Source organism: Oryx dammah, unplaced genomic scaffold (genome assembly GCF_014754425.2).
Source record: "Oryx dammah isolate SB20612 unplaced genomic scaffold, SCBI_Odam_1.1 HiC_scaffold_23, whole genome shotgun sequence".
Taxonomy (NCBI): Eukaryota; Metazoa; Chordata; class Mammalia; order Artiodactyla; family Bovidae; genus Oryx; species Oryx dammah.
The window spans coordinates 35,330,001-35,356,855 of record NW_024070207.1 but is presented as its reverse complement, the minus strand read 5'-3'; the positions used below and the strand labels follow the sequence as shown (position 1 = coordinate 35,356,855).

General features: G+C 42.9%; 1 long non-coding RNA gene across 1 annotated transcript; it reads left to right on the top strand.

The window, feature by feature from the left end:
- The first annotated feature begins 9,008 nt into the window (after positions 1 to 9,008).
- On the top strand, positions 9,009 to 26,302 carry LOC120881521. Its single transcript, XR_005725325.1, has 5 exons — positions 9,009 to 9,020; positions 9,448 to 9,453; positions 13,093 to 13,099; positions 14,745 to 14,748; positions 26,227 to 26,302. It is a non-coding gene; the product is annotated as an uncharacterized LOC120881521 (long non-coding RNA).
- Positions 26,303 to 26,855: the final 553 nt, after the last annotated feature.

Here is a 26,855-nt window from a genome sequence, read left to right as displayed (position 1 = left end):
AGAGAATAAAAACACCTTACCTAACATGTATATTATCATATGTGAAACGGATTGCCAGTCCAGGTTCGATGCATGATACAGGGTGCTCGGGGCTGGTGCACTGGAATGACCCAGAGGGATGGGATGAGGAGGGATCTGGGAGGGGGTTCAGGATGGGGAACACATGTACACCTGTGGTGTATTCATGTCAATATATGACAAAACCAATACAATACTGTAAAGTAATTAACCTCCAAAAAATTAATTATTTTTTTAAAAATACAGCTTACCTAGAGAGGAACACAGGTGGTCCCTGCAGAGAGTCTTGCTCTATATGCCAGTCTGAGCCTTGCCAGAAGCCTGACCGAATGGCAACGTCATTAGCCACATCCACAGTTCAGTGAAGATACAGCAAGCCTTCTTGTTGAAGTGACCCGGACAGACATCCACACTGCATGAGGCTCAGCTCATTGCAATGAGCATCCCTTGCCACACTCAGTAAGGGGAAGGGCGGTCTCAGATTCAATGGCAGCTGTGCCCTATTCCTGCTTGTTTGTAGTTGACCGGGAGGAGCCATCAGGTGTGCTGATCAGGCCCATTTATGCTCCAGGACAGGGGGTGCCCAACCCCCGGGATCGAATGCCTGATGATCTAAGTGGAGCTGATGTTATGATAATAAAAACAAAGTGCACAGTAAATGTAACGTGCTTGAGTCGTCCTGAAACCACCATGACCCCTGCCCCGTCCGTGGAAAAACTGTCTTCCACGAAACTGGTTCCTGGTGCTAAAAAGGTTGGGGACTGGTGATCCAGGAAGTCTTTGTACCTGGACCCTCACAGGACCAGTGGAAGCAGTGGCTCTTTGGGCAATGTGCCAGGGAGCCAAGGAGACACCCCTGAGAACCTTTCAGGGAGTTATGAGACCCCATCTGTTCTGCACTTGTTCATTCCTGTATGTACCATTTCTATATAAGATTCCTGAACCACCTCCATCAGGTGAGTTGAGACATCTGCTTGGATCCATGCCACGATTGGAATTTATGGTCTTAAGATTACTTAGGGGCTTCTCTGGTGGTCCAGTGGTTAAGAATCCACCTTCCAATGCAGGGGACGCAGGTTTGATCTCTGGTCAGGGAACTAAGATCCTACATGGCTTGGAGCTACTTAGCCACATGTGCCCACAACTACAGAGCCTGTGTGCCTTAATGAATTATCCTACATGAAGCAACGGAGATCCCACGTGTCTCAACTTAAGACCTGACATGGCCAAATAAATAAATATTTTTTAAAAGATTACTTCACAGCCATGAATCATGTGCACAGTATCCACCAAGGGCCAGTAAGAGGCCAGTAACTGTCCTGAGCTGACTAAGACACTGGGGCTCCCTGATTCAGCTCCAGATTCACCAGCAAAGGTGAAATCCAGGGCCATCACCATGCAGACTCTAGTGGGACTCTGTGTCAGGTTCCTCATAATCTGCTTCCTGACCCCAGATTAGAGTTCCTTAGCGGGGACAGCCCATGAATCTCCCTCGAGGCCCCGGGACTGAGTGAGTAGACCCAGAGATGTCTTTGGGAAAGCCCTTGCCCAGATTGTCCAGAAGAGGTCACCTGAACACCATTTTTATGTTATGCTTTCTGTTGGTCTGTGCTGTGCTGAGTTGCTCAGTCCAGCCCTTTCGGAGCCCCCCAGGCTCCTCTGTCCATGGGGATTCTCCAGGCTAGAATACTGGAGTGGGTTGCCATGCCCTCCTCCAGGGGATCTTCCCAACCAGGGATTGAACCCAGTCTCCCACATTGCAGACGGATTCTTTACCATCTGAGCCACAGGGAAGCCCATGAATATTGACGCGGGTGGCCTATCCTTTCTCCAGGTTATCTCCCCGAACTAGAAATCGGTCTTGGGTCTCCTGCACGGCAGGTGGATTTTTTACCAACTGAGCTACCAGGGAAGCCCCAACTTTTGCTACTTCTTCAGTAACTATCTGTTACCCTTCCGTGGCCAGGAAGAGGGGAGAATTCTGGTTTGGGGCCTGCACCAGAAGTTCATAGCAGTTGATCTGAAGGGTTTTGTGGGATTCAGGTAAGTGAGCAGAACTGAGGCCAGTCTCCAGTATCAGCAGTATTCATAGCTCTGGAGCATGTGTGTTCATCAGCGAGGGGCCATACAAATCCTCCTTCTTTCTTGGCTGCCTGGCATTGACCTTAGTGAGGGAGAACTCAAGACACATCGGTCCTTGTGGCACTGAGAAAATTCTCCCCGCTTCTGGGAAGCAGTGGGCTCTTTTTATTCCTCTACCTCTTTATTCTGTCTGCTGTATTAGTGTCTTCATCATCTTCATGGTAGAAAATGTTTATTGAACACCTACAGCTTGCCAGGTTTTCTTCTGAGTCCTCCACGTGAATCTCTTCATCTTCTTTTCAGCTCTATGAACTAACTACTATTAAGATCCCGTTGTACGGATGAGGTTCAGAAAGCTGAAACACTCTGTTCAAAGTCACAGAGCCAGTCCACGGCAGAGCTCTGATTTGAATCTGAGTCCACAGTTTGTCTTCTTCCTATGAAGCCAGCTGCCTCTCACACTTCCTCCTCCCCACTCACATGCCTCTCCCTCTCCAGGTCATCTCAGTGGCATAGTCTTTGTGTGGGTCCTGGATTTGTGTGCTGTCCTCCAGGCAGTGAGCTCAGAGATGGCACTTAGCCAAGCACTTCCCTTTCGTTGTTGGGACTGAGACATTGTCTTAACAGGAGAAACAAACCACTCCATATACAAGCACCATGGTTAAGGGCAGGGGCTCCAAACCTTGGAGATTTCATAGACTAGTAATATTAGTATTGATCATGGCATCTGGTCCCATCACTTCATGGCAAATAGATGGAGAAACAGTGGAAACAGTGTCAGACTTTATTTTGGGGGGCTCCAAAATCACTGCAATCCCTGGTTGCAGCCATGAAATTAAAAGACTCTTACTCCTTGGAAGGAAAGTTATAACCAACCTAAATAGCATATTCAAAAGCAGAGACATTACTTTGCCAACTAAGGTCCGTCTAGTCAAGGCTATGGTTTTTCCAGTGGTCATGTATGGATGTGAGAGTTGGACTGTGAAGAAAACTGAGCACCGAAGAATTGATGCTTTTGAACTGTGGTGTTCGAGAAGACTCTTGAGAGTCCCTTGGACTGCAAGGAGATCCAACCAGTCAATCCTAAAGGAGATCAGTCCTGGGTGTTCACTGGAAGGACTGATGCTAAAGCTGAAACTCCAGTACTTTGGCCACCTCATGCGAAGACTTGACTCATTGGAAAAGACTCTGATGCTGGGAGGGATTGGGGGCAGGAGGAGAAGGGGACGACAGAAGATGAGATGGCTGGATGGCATCATCGACTCGATGGACATGAGATTGAGTGAACTCCGGGAGTTGGTGATGTACAGAGAGGCCTGGCGTGCTGCAATTCATGGGGTTGCAAAGAGTTGGACACAACTAAGTGACTGAACTGAACTGAACTGAATAATAGTAAAATAAAACTGGGTTTGGACAGAGGTCATAATCTTTTCATTTTACCAATTAAGACCTTGTCATACTCTTCCTATTACTAATATTAGTAACAGAAATAATATCTAAAGCTTATAGAGAAAGATTACCATGTACCATATACTATTCTCAATCTTTCAATGAATTACCTGATTTAATCCTCACAAAAATCATATTCAGTGGGCATTGTCATTTTCCCCATTTTGGAGACAAGGAAATTGACAAAAAGAAAGGTTTTGTAAATTACTCCTGACTCTGCTGAAAACCATTATAGTATATTGTCTCTCATCTGTGTTTGATAAAAGATATTTTCTAAAGAAACCATCAAAGGACTTCCCTGGTGGTCCGGTGGTTAAGACTCTGCACTTCCACTGCAGGGGGCATGGGTTCGATTCCTGGTTGGAGAGCTAAGATCCTGAGTGCCTCAGTGTGTGGCCAAAAAAAAAAAAAAAAAAGATAAGAAAAGAAAAAAATTAACCAGCAAGCACAGCCAGAGGCCCTGATCTCAGAATTTAGGAACAACCAACTAAGAGCACGGACGGTTCAGGGTTTGTCTTGGGCAAAGCAAATGCTGTCTCTCTCTCTCTCTTTTTTGCAATTTAACGTGAAAGTACTAATATGTGCTTTGAGAAGTAAATGTCTAGCTGAATACTGAGACCTTAACCCAGTGACTGGCACATAAGAATACAGTACATACCAGCTGCGACATTTATCATGGTAATTCCTTGTGGCACAACCCTGCAAACTAACCTCTTGCTGGGAGGAAACTAAGGCAACTATAGACTCTTCCTGTTACTGAGGTCAGGTAAGTTTCTGTAACTGACGACACCCTCCTTCCCTCAGCTGTCTCCAATTTCCCCTCCTTGAATGAACTGAAGCAGAGGAGTTTTACTTCCCATTGGTTGATATTGTTGCCATCAGTTCTGTTCAATTGCTCAGTCCTGTCAGACTTGTTGCAATTCATGGACTGCAGTAAACCAGGCTTCCCTGTCCATCACCAACCCCCAGGGTTTGCTCAAATTCATGTCCATCAAGTCAGTGATGTCCCCTTCTCCTCCTGCCTTCAATCTTTCCCAGCATCAGGGTCTTTCCAATGAGTCAATTCTTCCCATCAGGTGGCCAAAGTATTGGAGCTTCAGCTTCAGTATCAGTCCTTCCAATGAATATTCAGGACTGATTTCCTTTAAGATTGACTGGTTTGACCTCTTTGCTGTCCAAGGGATTCTCAAGAGTCTTCTCCAACACCACAGTTCAAAAGCATCCATTCTTCAGTGCTCAGCTTTCTTTACAGGCCAACTCTCACATCCACATATGACTACTGGAAAAACCAGGGCTTTGACTAGATGGGCCTTTGCTGGCAAAGTAATGTCTCTGCTTTTTAATATGCTGTCTAAGCTTGTCATAGCTTTTCTTCCAAGGAGCAAGCATCTTTTAATTTCGTCACCATCTGCAGTGATTTTGGAGCCCCAAAAGATAAGTCTGTTACTGTTTCCGTTGTTTCCCCATCTATTTGCCATGAAGTGATAGCATGGTCTTCCTTTTTTGAGTTTTAAGCCAGCTTTTTCACTCTTCTCTTTCATTTTCATCAAGAGGCTCTTTAGTTCCTCTTCACTTTCAGCCATAGGGGTGGTGTCACCTGCATATCTGAGGTTATTGATATTTTCCTGGCAATCTTGATTCCAGTTTGTGTTTCATCCACCCTCCCATTTCGCATGATGTACTCTGCATATAAGTGAAATAAACAGGGTGACAATCTACTCCTTTCCCAATTTGGAACCAGTTCATTTTCCATGTCTGGTTCTAACTGTTGCTTCTTGATCTGCCTACAGATGTCTCAGGAGGCAGGTAAGGTGGTCTGATATTCCCATCTCTTGAAGAATTTCCCACAGTTTGATGTGATCCACACAGTCAAAGGCTTTGGCATAGCCGATAAAGCAGAAGTAAATGTTTGTCTGGAATCCTCTTGCTTTTTCTATGATCCCACGGATGTTGGCAATTTGATCTCTAGTTCCTCTGCCTTTTCTAAATCCAGCTTGAACATCTGGAGGTCCTCAGTTCACATACTGTTGAAGCCTAACTCGGGGAATTTTGAGAAATACATTGCTAGCATGTGAGATGAGTGCAATTGAGTGGTAGTTGGAACATTCTTTTGTGTTGCCGTTCTTTGAGATTGGAATGAAAACTGACCTGTTCCTGTCCTGTGGCCACTGCTGAGATTTTCAAATTTGCTGGCACGTTGAGTGCAGCACTTTCACAGCATCATCTTCAGGATTTGAATAGATCAGCTGTTGCCATAGCAGCACTCAAACTTTCCTTCTGAAAACCCTGGGGAACAGGGACTCATAAACTTCTTCTGAGGCTTCTGCTGCAGCTTCTTGCAGGTTGGATGGCCACTCAGGTATTTATTTATTTATTTTTCATTGAAGGATAATTGCTTTACAGTATTCTGTTGGTTTCTGCCCAACATCAACATGAATCAGCCATAGGTGTACATATGTCCCCTCCCTCTTGAATCTCCCTCCCACCTCCCTCCCCATTCCACCCCTTTAGGTTGTTACGATGCCCCTGTTTGAGTTCCCTGAGTCATAGAGCAAATTCCCAATGGCTATCTATTTTACATATGGTAATATATGGTTCCATGTTCCTCTCTCTATGCATCATGCCTTCACTAAGGTATTGAGGGTTAGTAAGGGAGGGCTCCTCAAAAGTCATCTGCAGTGGTTCTCCCCATTCATCACCCAGACCCCAAACTTGACCATGCTCTTGACCTTTCACAACCATTCTGCCAAACAGACTCTCATCAGGAAGGTAAAGGGAGAAAAGGAACTAGGAAAGGACAGGGCGTGCTGCCGTGCTAAGTCAATTCAGTCGTGTCCAACTCTCTGTGACCCCATGGGCTGTAGCCCAGCAGACTCCTCTGTCCATGGGATTCTCCAGGCAAGAATATTGTAGTGGGTTGCCATGCCTTCCTCCAGGGGATCTTCCTGAGCCAGGGATAGAACCCCAGTCTCTTATGTCTCTGGGAGAGTTCTTTACCCCTAGCACCACCTGGGAAAGGCCCTTAGGAGAGAGGATCAAGAATGATTTCTCTCTCATATGTGAGAATAAAATCCCATCCTTTTCCTTCTCATGTTGGAGCACAGAGCTCCACGAGGGAGTTCTATATAGGACCTTTCCATAAATAAACACCCTGCCTCATTGGCTTGGCCTTAGACATCTTGGATTCGGCTCCAAGTCAATTCATCAAAAGCCATCCTTTTACCAAAAGTCAAGACACAATGACCAAATGAACAAGTGGGTCATTCTTTGAAGGATTAAGTTACTATATGACTAATGTGCCAGAGCTTACCAAACTTACTGACTTACCAAAAACTTTATTGTTGTTTTATGTATTTATTTCAACTTGTTGCTACTTAACATACAAAAATGCACATATTTAATGTATATAGTTTGACAAGTTTGGATATATATATAAAACCATACCATCACAATGTTATTTGTTTTAAGAGAAGAAATTGCAGGGAGCCAGCATGAAGAATCCCACCTGTGACAAGGTCATGTGGCAGAGATCTGATGGGCAAGGTCGAGTCAAATCTCAGGGCTTCCCCCTGGTTATTTCCAGAGCATGTACCCCCAGAAAACAAAGTCTGCCGGCCTTTGTACTCTGCTTTTCCACTCTTCTGACACACTCTGGAAAAAGTCATCTCAAGGCTTTAGTCTTCTGCATTTGAAAGGGTGTTTCAATCCAAAAACCCCTCTGATGACTTTCTAGCCTGCCTGCAAGACTTGTACAGCTGCGCATGTGATTGTTTGAGGCCTCCCAACCGCGGGAGGCACAGGAAGCTTAAAACATCCTAGGAATGTAGGGGCTTCCGAGGAGTCAAAATCATTAGAATAGGACTGATTAAAGGTTTCATTTGTTGAGCCAATACTTGCTGTCAAATTTTCATATCTTTTATTTGTAGATATAGTTGGTATATATAAAAACAGGTAGTAGACCTGATATTAGCAACATTAGATCTTTGAGTTACGTACTTTGTTATAACCCACTGCACCTTTGTTCTACAGGAATGTAACTTTATATAGTACTTTGAGGGTATGCAGAGTAAAGAAAAAACACTTCTAGGGAAAAGGAGTTTTTTGATTGATAGACAATTATCCAGGAAGAGAGCCATAAAAATGTTAACAGGCCTCTTGGCCAGAAGATAATGTAAACCACCTGAGACCTTTTGTATACGAAGGGTATGCAAAAAGAAAGCCTTGTCTCAATGAGGGTCAGGACTTCTGCCCCTGCATAACTCTGCATACTCCACTATTTCTTTATGTACAACTTGGGGTATATAAGCTGATTTTGAAAAATAAAGTTTTGGAGTCTTGCACCGATGCTGGGCTTCCCCATGTTGTTCTTCTCTCCCCTTTCTCGGCTGAATTCCCATCTGGAGCGGGGAGGCTCACCAGGGCTACTTACTTGCCCTGGCTGCTAAGATCCACGCGAAAGGGAGCCTAAGGCGGGGCACCCTTCGATATTCAAGTGAACGCCAGTGGCCTAATGTAGATGGTGCAAACCTGTCTCGAGGTTTTATTGGTTTTCCCCATAAACCAAGTTATTCAGCATCTTTTTCTCCACCTAAATTTCCTACTATACTATTTCTTCCTAATCTAATCTTATATAAGTTTTCCTCACCTATCCGTCTCCCCTTCGAATCACCGTGGATCCACTGGGGCTGGACCCCGGCAAGAAATAATCTGTTTTTAAAAAATATTCTATTTATTTTTCCGCACTGGGTCTTTGTTGTGGCAGAAGAGATCTTCCATCTTCATTGCAGTATGTAGGCTCTTTAGTTGCAGCATGTGAACTCTTAGTTGCTGTGTGTGGCATCCAGCTCCTTGACCAATGTTCCAACCTGGGCCCCCAGCATTGGGAGTGCAGAGTCCCAACCACTGAACCACCAGAGAAGTCCCAATGCTGTTATTTTTAAATCCAGAGTTTAATGCGGTTTTCTTTGGGCAAACTGGCATGGCCAAGGGCTGGAGAGAGCCCGTTCCATACGGTTCTGTGCCTGGACGCTCCCCCTCCCCATTCTTTAGTCCCTCCTTCCTCTGGGATAGGCAACTGGAGAAGACTGTCTTCCTCTGCCAGCAAATGATCCCCTCCTCCACCCCAACCCCCAGCTACAAGGGGAACTTGGCTGATGGCCTTCTCCTTCTCCTCACATACCCTTTCCTGGGTGGTTTCTACCTGGGAATTCCATTTGAAGAAGAAAGGCAAGGTCTTCCTGCTTCTCTTAAATAATGTGATTATTCTGAATCAGTGCTCAGGGACCACTCCTCCTGGCTTCAGGTAGCACTCAACCAAGAGCCTTCTTTGCAGTATTAAATTAGCTGGAACCCAGGCTCTCCCCAGGATGTTGAAGGTGACAAAATATATCTGAAGGCCACATGATCAACTCTGAGGTGGGGAAGGAGGGCTAAGTTTTCCACTTCTGGGAGAGGGGAGGGAGAGGGGAAAAGTCTCACACTGGCCTAGACAGTTTCCTCTTGCATTTCCTCTACAGAGCCAGGAACTCCCCCTGCTGCTAAAGTGGTTTCTATCTGTGCCCCCACCCCACCCTGCATATCCTCCACAAAAGGGAAGGTGGTGAAGAGAACTGGGAGAGAACCAGATGAACACCCAGCTCCCTCTCCTCCATAAAGCCCTATGAGCAGCCCCTGTAGAAGTGGCCCTTGGGGTCCTTGCCTCTGACCTCATCACCATGAATGTGGCTCAGGCCTGCCTTGGAACACACTCTCCTCCCTTGGAGACTCAAGCCACCCGTCTTGCACATCTAGGTGGTCCCAATGGTGCAGGGTCAGGGGAGCATGGGTGTTGGAGATGAGGGTGGAAGAGAACGGATGGGTCTCTGTACACCCCTCCTGGGTACCTGGGAAACTTCAGAGATGTGTGTGGCCTACTGATGGTGACTGTGGATCAGCAGTTTCCATCAGATGCACTAATCCCATGTGACACACAGAACAAATATGCAGAGAATTCACAACTTTATTGAAAATACAGAAAACGTGCCCTAAAATAGTGGGTCAATGACTCGGCACATGTATGTAACACACTTGGCAAGCACTTGGAAGGCCCTGTGTGCTTGATGGTGAGGTATCAGAACTTCAATCTGGCTCAAAGGCACTTTCGACAAAGCTGTCACAGAGACCATTCAAGAGGAAACGGGGCTACAGAAAGGCCACCGGTGGTAGGGGGACCAGGCAAGGCCATGTGAGGGCAGCCGGAATGAATGGAGGGTGGAAGAATCCAGGGCAGAGGAAGCAGAAACAGCGGGGGTAAGGGCAGCATGGGCATCAGGGGTGGCCAGGGGGGCATGGGCGGGAAAGGCATCAGCTCCAGGGGTATTGGCTCCAGAAGGACCCAGACCCAAGTCGGCTCCTGAATGAGGATGGTGTTGCAGGGTCCACCCCAGTTGCTGACCACATGGTGGGCCGGGAGCAGAGGCGGCGCATCTCTGAACCTCGGTGCTCTCTGCCATTTCCTCCACTTGGCCCTTCTTTGCTTAAACCACATCTTCAATCAGAGAGAAATGGAAGGAGGGTTAGTACATGGACCAGTTAATGTCAGGCAGGAAAAAACAGAGCAGAGAAATCTTGGTGATTTGAAGATGGGAAACTACACCAGGAGAAGAAGCTATTTCCTTCTGGTTAAAATTTTTTAGGACATTTACTTAAAGGCCCTCCCATCAGCTCCCCCCCAACCCCATCCCCAGCAAGTGAGCCTGGCTCTGGACTGGCTTATCACCTTGCCTCTCCTCCCACCTATTACTATTCCTGCCACTAACCCCACTCACTGGGCAGGTGCACCTTCATGATGGGGGAAGTTGAGCACACAATAAAGTGGGTGCCTTTTAAAATCATACTGAGAGGAACGGAACCCATTTTGAATGACCCACCTTTGGTGCACAGTAAATAATCAATAGGCACGGGCTGGATTTGTAAATAAAAGCTGTCCTCAGGGACCGCTGGGACGGTTATAGAGACAGAGCTGGTGTTGCCAGTGAGGTTTGGTCATGGGGGCCCAGGGACTCTGGCTCGTCTGCTGACACCAGTGGAGTTGAAGCCCTGGACACTGCCTTAGCACTAGACTGCAGATCGAGAGGTTTAGACTGCTGCTGCTGCTGCTTAGTGGCTTTACCTGTGTGACTCTGGGCGACCCTATGGACTGCAGCCTGCCAGGCTCCTCTGTCCATGGAACAAACTTGGCCCAAATTGACTAACGTTCTTAAAGTCTTGGCCAGCCAAGAGATGGCAGGGAGGACGCAACCACTGTTGCCTTTCTCAGCTCTGCACTCTCCACTCTGCCCCACCCTCCAAATTTGCCCAGGCTCATGACCCAGTCAGCTCCCTCTGCTCTGGGTACGGCTGCAGGACCTTGGACCAGAGTCTCTGGTGCCCAGCATAGCCCTGCTCTCTAGGCGCTGCCACTCAACCAGGAGAGCCTCATTGTCCCCTCATGATTAAGGCAAGAGCATGCAACCCGCATATTAGGAAGAGAACTGACAAACATGTGGGTCAGGATTCACAAAATGGCTCCTTCCGAAATATGAGCCAACTTTAAACAACTGAAAGAAAAACCTGTGCTGTGGGTGCCACTGCTCCCTCAGCATCTCAGTTATTGGAATTACATCATATTTAATATTTTTGGATGTTTTCACTCTGCAAATTTTACATGAAACCAAAGGCCTCTCTCTATCGCCTCATTTTTCCTCTCCCATCTTAGTATCTGGGCCCTTCTGATGCATGAATATATAATCTTAAGGAGCCACATTAATAGAGCTCATTTTGGAGGGGGGGATAGAGTGTACCAGGGATCAAATCTGCATAAAGATAAGCAAAATGCAAAACTGGCTAACTGAAGTACTGTTGGCTACTACTTCCATAATCCCAGTACTGCTTTCATAGAGTAACTCTTGCTGTATGTGAAAACAAGGGGAGGTGTCCATTAAATATTTCTTTGGGAAATTTGTGCCATAGAATTTGGAAATAGATGGGAACATTCTCTCTTTTCCCTTATTTGTTTCCTGTGCATCCTTTTCCCTTCAGAACTCCACTGAGACCACTATGTAAACCTAGGAGAAGCATGTCACCAAAACTTCAGGTTTTCTTTCCCAGTGAGCTTGCTTTGCCTTCATGAGAGAGCAGAGGCCCAAACCTCCCAAGCCCTGGCCAGACCTGACTGTGAGCCCAGTCCCTGGCCTTAGGCTCCCAGCCTTGCTTTCCAGACCCCCCACCCCCACCAGGTCTGCAGCCCACATCCATCACTGCCCTCACACAGGGGCTCTGCAGTGAAGCGAATAATAAAACTTTCCTGATTTTTCTTCCTTCCTTTCTTAATTTTCTACTTTAAAAAAATATTCCCTTGATACAACTTACTCTGTTCTAAGAACAAATATTCAGTTTCTGTGCCTGGAGGTACCAAGTAGTCATTACCATCTAAGTAAATGGGCAAGTACTTCAAATTACCACAAGTAATGTTAACACAAATTAACACAAGTCCATGGCTGAGAGCCATGGACCATGGACCATGGACCATCAGAGAGAAATTCTTCAAAACCAATCCCTAAAAATAGTATGAAAAGGGCAGAAAAAAATCCTTAGACATTAGAAATTGCTCAAAATAATATTCACTCATACATCTGGTAGTTTCATAATGTTGCATATATGCAGTATCTCCAATAAATATAGTAATAGTGTCCAATTTTCTCAAACTCACCTTTCTAGATCAGTGGAAATTTACTCAGCTTTTTAAAATATATATATTTAGACAAATTCCTAAGGGTTGCAAACCTTTCCTTCATCTCCATCATAATGCACAACTTACTGTGTTAGCAATGTTTTCAGGCTGCACTTCAAACAATTTCAGAAAATTAAAATTTACAGCTGAAACTCTACACTGTTGTGAGTGTGAGTATGTGTGTGTTCAGTTGTGTCTGACTCTGTGACCCCACAGAGCCTGCCAGGCTCCCTGTCCATGGTATTTTCCAGGCAAGAATACGGAAGCAGGTTGCCATTTCCTACTCCAGGAGGTCTTTCTAAAATAGGGATGGACCCCACGTTTCTTGTGTCTCCTGCGTTGCTCTACCAAACACACAAAAACAACAGCAGAAGGATCAGGCACTTGGAATTTTAAATTATCTCCCTCCCCATCAGTCTCAGCTAAACTAAACGTACGTTTGTTGCTCATATGTTGCATCCTGAGGTGAATTATTCCCTTATCCAAATGCCTGAATACTTGAAAATTCACTCCTTGCAGAAAGAGCTGATGCCTGGCTTAAATATTTTAAATAATTTAGTATACTTGGACCCCCTTGTGTGCTTAGTCGCTCAGTCATGTCTGACTATTTGTGACCCCATGGACTGTAGCCCACCGGGCTCCTCTGTCCATGGGGATTCTCCAGGCAAGAATATTGGAGTCAGTTGCCACTCAAGGGGTGGACCCTCTTATAACCCAGCTATCTGGTGCATTAATTTGAATAATTCCCAAGTCAGACTCAGTCCCAATATGAGTCAGAAAATTGCCCCCTAAAGGATATCAGTGTTAGAAGGAGTTTACTTTACTGGAGAGGTATATATTCTGGCCCCAAAGTCCCAGAAGTTCCAATCTTACTTCCCAAACATAGTGAAGGCTACGAAAACAAACCAATGTGAGAATGTCCAGGACAAAGTATCCAGTTCCTGAAGTGGGTTTTAGAATGGCTGTTATGCCAAAGTGCTTTTTTTCCAGTTTACTCACCTGCATTCTATCTTCAGTCACTCCCATGTGTCTTGCAAGCTCCTGTCTGAGGGGGAATAATTACAAATATTCATTCAGCATTTGACATTATGCATGAAATGAAATATATGTTTACATTTCTCACTATTTAAAATATTTACTCAGAGAACAGCCAAGATAACAGCATAAGAAAACTCTGAGCTTACATCCTCCCTTGGGCACACCAAAATTACAACTATATACAGAGAGGCTATTGATGAGAATGACCTGAAAGATGAGGAGACAAGATCTTCCACAACTACAGATATAAAGAAGGAGACACGATAAGATGGACAGGAAGGGTGGAGAAGGGGTATAGTCAAGATTCACACCCACCGGTCAGCAACCCATATGTGCCGGGCTTAGTTGCTCAGCTGTGTCCCACTCTTTGGGATGCCGTGGACCGTAGCCCACCAGGCTCCTCTGTCCATGGGGATTCTCCAGGCAAGACAACTGGAGTGGATTGCCAAACCCTCCTCCAGGGGATCTTCCCAACCCAGGAGTCGAACCCAGGTCTCCTGCATTGCAGGTGGATTCTTAACTGTCTGAGCCACCAAGCAACCAATATACAGGAGGATAATTATAATTGAAGAGATTCACCACAAGAAGCAAGGGGTCTGAGCACACTAGATTTCCTAGCCTGGGGTCCTGAGCTGGGAAGATAAGCTCTCAGAACATTTGGCTTTGAAGGCCAGCAGGGCCTCCTTTCAGGAGACCCAGGAGCTGTGAGAAATTGAGACTCCACTCTGAAAGGGTGAACCCAAAACCTCACATGCTCCGGGACCCAGGGCAGAAGCAGTGATTTGAAAGGAGCCTCGGTCAGACCTACCTGTTGATCTGGAAAATCTCCTGAAGAGGCAGGAAACAACTACATCTCAGTCTGGGGACACAGATGCTGGCAGCACCCATTTTAAGGTGCTCGTTGGACCATGAGGACTCTGCTGCTGGCAAGGGGCATTTTGAAATCCTCCCTCTAGATTATTAGTACTGTGACCCAGCCCTCCCACCAGTCTATTGGCATTAATCCTGGTGCACCCCAAACCAATCAGCTAGCCAGGCAGGGACACAGACTCACTCACCAACAAGTCATTTGCCATAGGAGCTTTTGAGTCCCCAGTCACCCAAGAACCACACTTGCCCACCAGAGGTCCCAAGACCCAGCCCCAAATATCGGTGGGCCAGCAGCCTATGCACTAGGCAATGCCTGGTAACCAACAGACCAGGGGTCCACCCATGGTAGTCAGCCCACCACAATAGAAGGGCTCATGCAGCCCATATAGAAAGCGCTCCTGGAGCATATAGCTCTGATGACCAGAGGAAGTGACACAGTATATTTAATGTGATCAAAGGGGAAAAACCTACAACAAAGAACACTACCTGGAAAAGCTATCATTCAGAGTTGAAGAAGACTTTTAGAGACAAGCCAAAGCTAAGTGTTTAACACAAAACATGCTTTACAAGAAATGTTAAAGGAACTTCTCTAAGCAAAAAAGAAAAGGTTATTAACACAAATAAGAAAAGAATAAAAAGTAAAGTTATAAGCTTTTACACAGCAAAGGAAGCCATAAAGAAAATAAAAGTCCATAAGTTTATGAAACAGAAGAAAGTATTCATGAATGATGCAATCGACATGAGCTTAATTTTCAAAATATGCAAACAGCTCATACAACTCAATAACAATGACCAAAAACAACCCAATCAAAAAATGAGAAGACCTAAATTGACATTTCTCCAAGAAGACATGTGTGTGTGTGTGGGCACATATGTGCTCTATCGTGTCCGACTCATTGTGAATGTATGCGACTGTAGCCTGTCAGGCTTCTCTGTCCATGGAATTTCCAAGACAAGAATCCATGGGGTCACAAAGAGTTGGACACAAATGTGCACATACACACACGTCTTCTTTGGAGAAATCTCTGTTTTGGTCTTCTGCCCATTTTTTGATTAAGTTGGGTTTTTGTTGCTGTTGTTGTTAAGTTGTATGAGCTATTTCTGTATTTTGGAAATTAAGCCCAGACATTTCTTAAAAGAAGACATATAGATGGCCATCAGGCACATGAAAAGATTCTCAACACTGCTCATCCCACATGTGGGCATATACCTAGAAAAGAGCAAAATTCTAATTAGAAAAGATACACATACACCAATGTTCACAGTGGCACTGTTTACAATAGCTAAAACATGGAAGCACTCTAAGTGTTCATCAACAGATGAATGGATAAAGATGTGGTATGTATGTGGGTGCACCTGGATAGTATTAGGCAAAGTGAATTAATTCCAACAACGACGAACATTATAAGATATCACTTACATGCAGAATCAAAAAACAGTACAAATGAACTTTTTTACAAAACAGAAACAGATTCACAGAGGTAGAAAACAAATTTACGGTTGCTGAGGAGGGGGAATAAGTTGGGAGTATGGGATTAACAGATGCACACTACCATATATAAATAGATAAACAACAAGGATTTACTGTATAGCACAGGGAAGGTTATTCAATATCTTATAATAAACTGTAATGGAAAAGAATTTGAAAAAGAATACATATACATATGTATATGTAAGTATAACCAAATACACTATCTATATAAACCTCATGGTAACCACAAACCAAAAATCTATAACAGACACACATACAACAAAAGAAAAAGGAATCCAAACATAACACTAAAGAAAGCCATCAAATCACAAAAGAAGAGAGCAAAGAAGAAAGAAACAAAAAGAAAAGAATTAACAAAATGGCAGTAAACATACACCTACCAGTAATTACTTTAAATATAAATGGAATAAATGCTTCAATTAAAAGACACAGAGTGGCTGACTGTACACAGAAACAAATCCCACATACATGCTGCTTACAGGAGTCTCCCTTCAGATCTAAATACTCAGACAAAAAGTGAGAGGATTGAAAAGGGTATCCCATGCAAATGTAAATCAAAAGAAAGCTGGGGTAGCAACACTTGCATCAGATAAACTAGTCTTTCAAACAGAGACCATAACAAGAGACAGACATTACATAATGAACATAGAATCAACTCAAGAAGATGTAACAACTGTAAATATATAGGCGCCCAACATAAGATCACCTAAAATACATACAGTACATACTAACAAACATAAAGGACAAATTGACAGTAAACATAATATTCAGGACTTTGACACCCCACTTACATCAACGGACAGATCATCCAGACAGAAAATCAATAAGGAAACACTGACCTCAAATGACATATTAGACTTAATGGACTGATAGAGCATCCCATCCAAAAGCAGAATACACGTTGACATTTTAGGAATGTTGACATTTTAGGAATCAGCGAACTAAGGTGGACTGGAATGGGTGAATTTAGCTTGGATGACCATTATATCTACTACTGTGGGCAGGAATCCCTTAAAAGAAATGGAGTAGCCATCATAGTCAACAAAGGAGTCCGAAATGAAGTACGCGGATGAAATCTCTAAAAGGACAGAATGATCTCTGTTCATTTCCAAGCCAAACCATTCAATATCACAGTAATCCAAGTCTATGCCCTGACCAGTAATGCTGAAGAAGCTGAAGTTGAGCGGTTCTATGAAGACCTACAAGACCTTGTAGAACTAACACTGAAAAAAAAGATGTCCTTTTCATTATAGGGGACTGGAATGCAAAAGTAGAAAGTCAAAAGATACCTGGAATAATAGGCAAATTTGGCCTTGGAGTACAGAATGAAGCAGGGCAAAGGCTAACAGAGTTTTGCCAAAAGAATGCACTGGTCATAGCAAACACCCTCTTCCAACAACACAAAAGACGATTCTACACATGAACATCACCAGATGGTCAATACCAAAATCAGACCAATTATATTCTTTGCAGCCAAAGACAGAGGAGTTCTATACAGTCAGCAAAAACAAGACTGGGAGCTGACTGTGGCACAGACCATAAACTCCTTATTGGCAAATTCAGACTTAAATTGAAGAAAGTAGGGAAAAGCACTACACCATTCAGATATGACCTAAATTAAATTCTTTATGATTGTACAGTGGAAGTGACAAATAGATTCAAGGGATTAGATCTGATAGACAGACTGCCTGAAGAACTATGGATGGAGGTTCGTGACATTGTACAGGAGGCAGGGATCAAGACCATCCCCAAGGGAAAAAAAATGAAAAAGGCAAAATGGTTGTGTGAGAAGGCCTTAGAAACAGCTATGAAAAGAAGAGAAGTGAAAGACAAAGGACAAAAGGAAAGATATACCTATTTGAATGCAGAGTTCCAAAGAATAGCAAGGAGAGATAAGAAAGACTTCTTCAGCAATCAATGCAAAGAAATAGAGGAAAACAATAGAATGGGAAAGACTACAACTCTCTTCAAGAAAATTAGAGGGGGAGGTTCTAAGATGGCGGAGGAATAGGACAGGAAGACCACTTTTTCCCCTACAAATTCATCAAAAGAACATTTGAGTGCCGAGCAAATTCCACAGAACAACTTCTGAATGCTGGCAGAGGACATCAGGCACCCAGAAAAGCAGCCCCTTGTCTTCGAAAGGAGGTAGGACAAAATATAAAAGATAAAAAGAGAGACAAAAGAGGTAGGGACGGAGATCCGTCCGGGGAAGGGAGCCTTAAAAAAGAGAGAAGTTTCCAAACACCAGGAAATACTCTCTCCAGTGGGTTTGTGGGGAGCCTTGGAATCTCAGAGGGCAAAATAACAGGGAGAAAAAATAAATAAATTAATTAAAACCCACAGATTACGTGGCCAACAGCAACTCCCAGCAGTGTGACAGCCCAGAGGCTCGCATGCCCTACCACCAAGCAGGGGAGGGACAGGGAGGAGTGGGCAGCATTGCTTAGGATAAGGACTGGGCCTGAATGCCCTGAGGGCAATCTGAGGGACCTAGCTTGAGACAGCAACCCAGACTGTGGGATAGTTATCCTGCGATCCCGCAAAAAGCCCTAACCACCACCAGGCACGCTCACAGAACAAAGGACCGAGCAGAGCTAGCCGGCTGTGGACCGGCCCATCCCCCACCCAAGACAGACAGACGAGGGCAGCCAGAGCTGGAAGGGGGCAATCACGGCCCCAGAGAGACATCTTATACCAAACTGCGAGCAGACATCATTGCTAACCAAGACTTTTTGGGATTCTGGACAGTCGACATCTGCCAAGAGGGTCGCAGCCAGAGATCAGCTTCCCAGAAGAGAGAAGGCATGCCGTTGTACACCCAGAAAACCGAGCGGCTGGGATGGGGGAGAGGATAAGTCACAGCCTTCAACTGGACGCAACTACGCGTGCCAAAGACCTGGTCACCTGAGCTGCTCAGACCTGGGATGGGCACAAAACGCAGGCCCTTTGCAGAGTACCCAAGAACCTGAACCTGAGCAGGTTAGACCTGGGAAGTGCATGCAAACCATGGCCTGCATCAGACAGTTCCTGGCAAAGCAACCTAGAGTCTGAGCAGTGTAGACTGGAAAGCACATACACCATGAGAAGAGCAAACCCAGTGTGGCTGAATCACTGTGAACACACGCCAGTAATATCTGTTTGCAGTGTTCCTGCCTCCCCAAAGCACGACTGAACAAGTGAGCCTAAAAGAAAAAAGTGACCACCACAGCACCCCTTGTGTCAGGGCGGAAATTAGACACTGAAGAGACCAGCAAACAGAAGAAATTAACATAAACAGAGGGAACCGCTTTGGAAGTGGCAGGTGCAATAGTTTAAAACCCTGTAGTTAGCACCGACTACATAGGAAGGGGCCTATGGACAGTGAGAAGTAAAAGCCGAACCAAGGAACTATCTGAAAATGAACTGACCCCACACTGTCCACAACAGCTCCAGGGAAAGTCTTAGATATATTTTTACTATTATCATTTTTTTAACTAAAAATTTTTGTTTTAATTTTATTATTTTATTTTTTTGTTACTTTAGGTCCCCATTACTCCTTTAATTTTCATTTTTATAACCTACCATCACTTTGCAAAAAAAAGAAAGACCCTATTTTTAAAGCAAATTTCATATATATATATATATTTTGTAATTTCTGTGACTTGGTGTTTTTCTTTTGTTTTTTTTTTTTGGTTTCATTTTTGTTTTTTTAATATTGTATTTTTGAGAATCTAACCTCTACTCAAGATTTCTAATCCTTGCTTTTTGGTATCTGTTATCAACTTTGTACCCTTAAGAACCCAATCTTCAGTACCCATTTTTACTTGGGAGTGAGATCACTGGCTTGATTGCTCTCTCCCCCTCTGGACTCTCCTTTTTCTCCATCAGGTCGCCTCTATCTTCCCCCTCCCCCTTTTCTTCTCTACCCAACTAGGTGAATCTCCTTGTGTGTTCCCAGCTGTGGGGAACACTTAAGGAACTGATTACTGGCTGGATCTGTCTCTCTCCTTTTGATTCCCCCTTTTATCCTCCTGGCCACCTCTGTCTCCTTCCTCCCTCTTCTCTTCTCTGTGTAACTCCATGAACGTCTCTGAGGGATCCAGATTGTGGAGAGCACATGGGGAAGTGATTACTGGCTAGCTTGCTCTCTCCCCTTTTGATTCCCCCTCTTCTCATCCTGGTCACCTCTATCTTCCTCCTCCTTCTTCTCTTTTCCATGTAACTGTGTACCTCTCCGGGTATCCCTCACAGTGGAGAAACACTTCATCATTAACCTAGATATTTTATCATCGGTGCTGTATAGATAGAGAAGTCTTCAGGCTACTGTAAGAATAAGACTGAAAACCAGAGGCAGTAACCTTAAGTCCAGATCCTGAGAACACCAGAGAACTCCTGAATCCAGGGAACATTAATCAATAGGAGCTCATCAAACACCACCATACCTACACTGAAACCAAGCACCACTCAAGGGCCAACAAGTTCCAGAGCAAGACATACCACGCAAATTCTCCAACAACACAGGAACATAACCCTGAGCCTCAATATACAGGCTGCCCAAAGTCACACCAAACACACTGACATCTCAAAACTCATTACTGGACACTTCACTGCACTCCACAGAGAAGAAATCCAGCTCCACCCACCAGAACACCAATACAAGCTTCCCTAACCAGGAAACCTTGACAAGCCACCCATCCACACCACCCACAGTGAGGAACCTCCACAATAAAGAGGAACCACCAACTGCCAGAATACAAAAAGGCCACCCCCAAACACAGCAATATAAAAAAGATGAAAAGACAGAGAAATACCCAGCAGATAAAGGAACAGGATAAATGCACACCAAACCAAGCAAAAGAGGAAGAGATAGGGAATCTACCTGAGAAAGAATTCCAAATAATAATAGCGAAAATGATCCAAAATCTTGAAAACAAATTGGAGTTACAGATAAATAGCCTGGAGACAAGGATTGAGAAGATGCAAGAATGGTTTAACAAGGGCCTAGAAGAAATAAAAAAGTCAATATATAATGAATAATGCAATAAATGAGATCAAAAACACTCTGGAGGGAACCAAAGTAGAATAATGGAGGCAGAAGATACGATAAGTGAGGTAGAAGATACAATGGTAGAAATAAATGAAAAGGGGGAAAAGAGAAAAATGAATTAAAAGAAATGAGGACAACCTCAGAGACCTCTGGGACAATGTTAAATGCCCCAATATTCGAGTCATAGGAGTCCCAGAAGAAGAAGACAGAAAGAAAGACCATGAGAAAATACTTGAGGAGATAATAGTTGAAAACTTCCCTAAAATGGGGAAGGAAATAGTCACCCAAGTCCAAGAAACCCAGAGAGTCCCAAACAGGATAAACCCAAGATGAAACACCCCAAGACACATATCAATCAAATTAACAAAGATCAAACACAAAGAACAAATATTAAAAGCAGCAAGGGAAAAACAACAAATAACACTCAAGGGGATTCCCATAAGGATAACAGCTGATCTTTCAACAGAAACTTTTCAGGCCAGGAGGGAATGGCAAGACATCCTTAAAGTGATGAAAGAAAATAACCTACAGCTCAGATTACTGTACCCAGCAAAGATCTCATTCAAATATGAAGGAGAAATCAAAAGATTTAGAGACAAGCAAAAGCTGAGAGAATTCAGCACCACCAAACCAGCTCTCCAACAAATGCTAAAGGATCTTCTCTAGACAGGAAACACCAAAAGGGTGATAAACTCTAGCCCAAAACAATAAAGTAAATGGTAACAGGATCATACTTATCAGTAATTACCTTAAACATCAATGGGTTGAATACCCGAACCAAAAGACAAAGACTGGCTGAATGGGTACAAAAACAAGACCGCTATATATGTTGTCTACAAGAGACCCACCTCAAAACAGGGGACACATACAGACTGAAAGTGAAGGGCTGGAAAAAGATATTCCATGCAAGTAGAGACCAAAAGAAAGCAGGAGTAGCAATACTCATATCAGATAAAATAGACTTTAAAACAAAGGCTGTGAAAAGAGACAAAGAAGGACACTACATAATGATCAAAGGATCAATACAAGAAGAAGATATAACAATTATAAATATATATACACCCAACATAGGAGCACCACAATATGTAAGGCAAATGCTAACAAGTATGAAAGGGGAAATTAACACTAACATAATAATAGTGGGAGACTTTAATACCCCACTCACATCTATGGACAGATCAACTAAACAGGAAATTAACAAGGAAACACAAACTTTAAATGATACAACAGATCAGTTAGACCTAATTGATATCTATAGGACATTTCACCACAAAACAATGAATTTCACCTTTTTCTCAAGTGCACACAGAACCTTCTCCAGGATAGATCACATCCTGGGCCATAAATCTAGCCTTGGTAAATTCAAAAAAATTTAAATCATTCCAAGCTTCTTTTCTGAACACAATGCAGTAAGATTAGATCTCAATTACAGGAGAAAAACTATTAAAAATTCCACCATATGGAGGCTGAACAACACGTTGCTGAATAACCAACAAATCACAGAAGAAATAAAAAAAGAAATCAAAATATGCATAGAAACAAATGAAAATGAAAACACAACAACCCCAAACCTGTGGGACACTGTAAAAGCAGTGCTAGGGTGAAAGTTCATAGCAGTACAGGCATACCTCAAGAAACAAGAAAAAAGTCAAATAAATAACCTAACTCTACACCTAAAGCAACTAGAAAAGGAAGAAATGAAGAACCCCAGGGTTGGTAGAAGGAAAGAAATCTTAAAAATGAGGGCAGAAATCAATGCAAAAGAAACAAAAGAGACCATAGCAAAAGTCAACAAAGCCAAAAGATGGTTCTTTGAAAGGATAAATAATATTGACAAACCATTAGCCAGACTCATCAAGAAACAAAGGGAGAAAAATCAAATCAATAAAATTAGAAATGAAAATGGAAAGATCACAACAGACAACACAGAGATACAAAGGATCATAAGAGACTGCCATCAGCAATTATATGCCAATAAAATGAACAACTTGAAAGAAATGGACAAATTCTTAGAAAAATTCAACTTTCCAAAACTGAACCAGGGAGAAATAGAAAATCTTAACAGACCCATCACAAGCACAGAAATTGAAACTGTAATCAGAAATCTTCCAGCAAACAAAAACCCAGGTCCAGACGGCTTCACAGCTGAATTCTACCAAAAATTTAGAGAAGAGCTAACACCTATCCCACTCAAACTCTTCCAGAAAATTGCAGAGGAAGGTACACTTCCAAACTCATTCTATGAGGCCACCATCACCCTAATACCAATACCTGATAAAGATGCCACAAAAAAAGAAAACTACAGGCCAATATCACTGATGAACATAGATGCAAAAACCCTTAACAAAATTCTAGCAATCAGAATCCAACAACACATTGAAAAGATCATACACCATGACCAAGTGGGCTTTATCCCAGGGATGCAAGGATTCTTCAATATCCGCAAATCAATCAATGTAATTCACCACATTAACAAATTGAAAAATAAAAGCCGTATGATTATCTCAATAGATGCAGAGAAAGCCTTTGACAAAATTCAACATCCATTTATGATAAAAACTCTCCAGAAAGCAGGAATAGAAGGAACATACCTCAACATAATAAAAGCTATATATGACAAACCCACAGCAAACATTATCCTCAATGGTGAAAAATTGAAAGCATTTCCCCTAAAGTCAGGAACAAGACAAGGGTGCCCACTTTGACCACTACTATTCAACATACTTTTGGAAATTTTGGCCACAGCAATCAGAGCAGAAAATAAATAAATAAATAAAAGGAATCCTAATTGGAAAAGAAGAAGTAAAACTCTTACTGTTTGCAGATGACATGATCCTCTACATAGAAAACCCTAAAGACTCCACCAGAAAATTACTAGAGCTAATCAGTGAATATAGTAAAGTTGCAGGATATAAAATCAACACACAGAAATCCTTTGCATTCTTATACACTAATAATGGGAAAATTAGAAAGAGAAATTAAAGAAGCAATTCCAGTCACCATTGCAACAAAAAGAATAAAATACTTAATATATCTACCTAAAGAAACTAAAGACCTATATATAGAAAACTATAAAACACTGGTGAAGAAATCAAAGAGGACACTAATAGATGGAGAAATATACCATGTTCATGGATCGGAAGAATCAATATAGTGAAAATGAGTATACTACCCAAAGTAATTTATAGATTCAATGCAATCCCTATCAAGCTACCAATGGTATTTTTCACAGAGCTAGAACAAATAATTTCACAATTTATATGGAAATACAAAAAACCTCGAATAGCCAGAGCAATCTTGAGAAAGAAGTATGGAACTGGAGGAATCAACCTGGTTGACTTCAGGCTCTACTACAAAGCCACAGTCATCAAGACAGTATGGTACTGGCACAAAGACAGAAATATAAATCAATGGAACAAAATAGAAAGCCCAGAGATAAATCTATGCACATATGGACACCTTATCTTTGACAAAGGAGGCAAGAATATACAATGGATTAAGGACAATCTCTTTAACAAGTGTTGCTGGGAAAACTGGTCAACTACTTGTGAAACAATGAAACTAGAACACTTTCTAACACTGTAGGGAACAAGGTATAAAGAAGGTTGAGAAGTGCTTGCAAACGAGACTCTCAACCAGGGCTGAACATTCTTGCAAACGAGATGTTCAGCTAAGAATCTTCTGTTTGTTCCCGTGGGAAAAGAACATTTCTTGCACACAAGGATGTTTCTCTGATTCCTCAAAAGGAACAGACCCAGGGACAAAACGGATTCTAAGTTGATAAGGAAGTTCCCCAAAACAAAGTCTTAGCTGCAGTAAATAAGTCAAGGTAAAGGTTATCTCACCCTGCGCCTGCGCACTGTATAGTCTCTGAATCATAGTGCTTGGCAACTTGCCCTGTAGGTTGTTGTGCAAGGGATATAAAATAAAGCAGCTGTAAGAAGCGGGGGTTAAAAAAAAAAGATTCAAACCACTCTGCAGTGTTGGTGTTTCATTCCGTTTCCAGCATCTGGTGCCCAATGTGGGGCACGACGGAACCAAAAGGGTAAGCACCCCGGGGCGAAACGCTGAAAGGGGGACTTTCAGGAAATAGAAAAAAAGAGAAAAAAAAAAAACCGAAAGGGTGAGCACTCCAGGGCAAAACGCTGAAAGGGGGACTTTCGAGAAAAAGAGAAAATTATGGAAAATTCCCCGTCTTTAAAGTCACAATATATGGAGCTGGTTAAGGGGCTCCTGCATTCTATAGAAATTAAAACGTCTACTCGCCGCTTGAGTGAGTTGTTCTGTCTTACAGAGCAGCATTGCTATTGGTTTCAATATCAAACAGAAGTACAGTTGAATTTGAAGGAATGAAAAGTGGTGCAGAAAGAGTTAAAAAGGCAGCATCAAAAAGAAAATGTGATTCCTTTAAGGCTGTGGACTTTATGTAGTGCTATAACACAGGCTTTAAAATTAATAGCTGCTGATAGTGAGGTCGTTTCATGTTCTCTTAAGAAGGATGCTCCCCCGTATGAGGATGTGCCTGTGAGTGAGGAAAAGGAAGGCAAATGTGAGGAGGGGGCTTCACCTCGGCCTCTGCTCAAACCTCCAGATGATAGTACAGATTCATCCACTGAGACAGATAGAGATGTGAATTCGGGGGAGGATTCAGATTCTGTAGAGAGTCGGTGGTTTTGAAAGTACAGGACAAAGTATATTTTGGGAAATGCTTATTAATGACTCTTGTCCTTTAATGTCACTGATTATTGAAGATAAACAAGTTTGAAGGATTAGTGGATACAGGAGCAGATGTTTTGGTTGTTTCTCTCCAGCAGTGGCTTAATGACTGGAAAAAAGAAAAAAGTCCTCTTGTTTTAACAGGCTTAGGATCTATAGCAGATGTGTAGAGAAGTGCTCAACATTTGTCATGCCAATTGTCTAATGGAAAAAAAGTATTTATTTCTTTTTACATTGTTAATATACCTATTAATATCTGGGGAAGGGATCTTTTATTTTCTTTAGAAACAACGCTCACCATCTCGTCGGAAAACTTGTAGTCACTGCTCAAATTCCTCGAGCTCTCCCATTGAAATGGTTAACTGATGTCCCTAAATGGGTTGAGCAGTGGCCACTTCCAAAAGTGAAGATCAAGGCATTAGAACAATTAGTAGAAGAACAGCTTCAATCTGGCCATATCGAACCTTCCACATCTCCTTGAAATTCCCCTGTTTTGGCATTAAGAAAAAATCTGGTAAATGGAAAATGTTGACTGATTTAAGGGAAGTTAACAAATGTATAGAACCTACGGGAGCTTTGCAATTAGGTCTCCCTTCTCCTGCTTTGATTCCACAGAATTGGTCTTTGATGGTTTTAGATTTGAAGGATTGCTTTTTTACTATTCCTTTGCAATTGGAGGATAGAAATAAATTTGCTTTTACTCTTCCAGTGTATAATCATGGGCAGTGTCAGGTAACCTTACTATTGGACAGGAAACTTTACTTTGAATATTAATGATCCTAGAGGGCCATTTCAAGTTCATTTGCATATTAATAAATCTTACTCTGCTATAGCATGTGAAAAGTTTCCTTATTCTTTACTGTATGGACAATGGATTTGAAATGAAATTTTGGGAGTTATATCATGTTCTGATTATAACTTGACTCAATGTATAAACCGTTCCTGGTGGGAAAATGTTAAAAACAAGACGGTCCATTCCAGTAATTACTCTTTGGTTATTGTGAAAACACGGACTGAACTTTGGTTGCCTGTTAATCTTACTCGACCTTGGTCGGACTCTTTTGCTGTCACTCATCTTGTGAATGCTGTACAAACTCTTCTCCATCGATCTCGAAGAATACTCGGCATTGTCATCGCATCAATTCTCGCCATGGCTTCAGTAACAGCAACAGCAATTGTAGCAGGTCTTGCTTTGCATCAAGGCATACAGACTGCTGATTTTGTCAGGGAGTGGCATAAAGATGCTCATTTATTGTGGCAACAACAGCATGATTTGGACGCTCAATTGGCTACTGATGTATTAAATTTACAAAACACTGTTTCCTGGTTAGGAGATCAAGTGACTGTGTTAGCTACAAAGAGTGTGTTAAAATGTGATTGGAACTCATCTCATCTATGTGTAACCCCTGTTC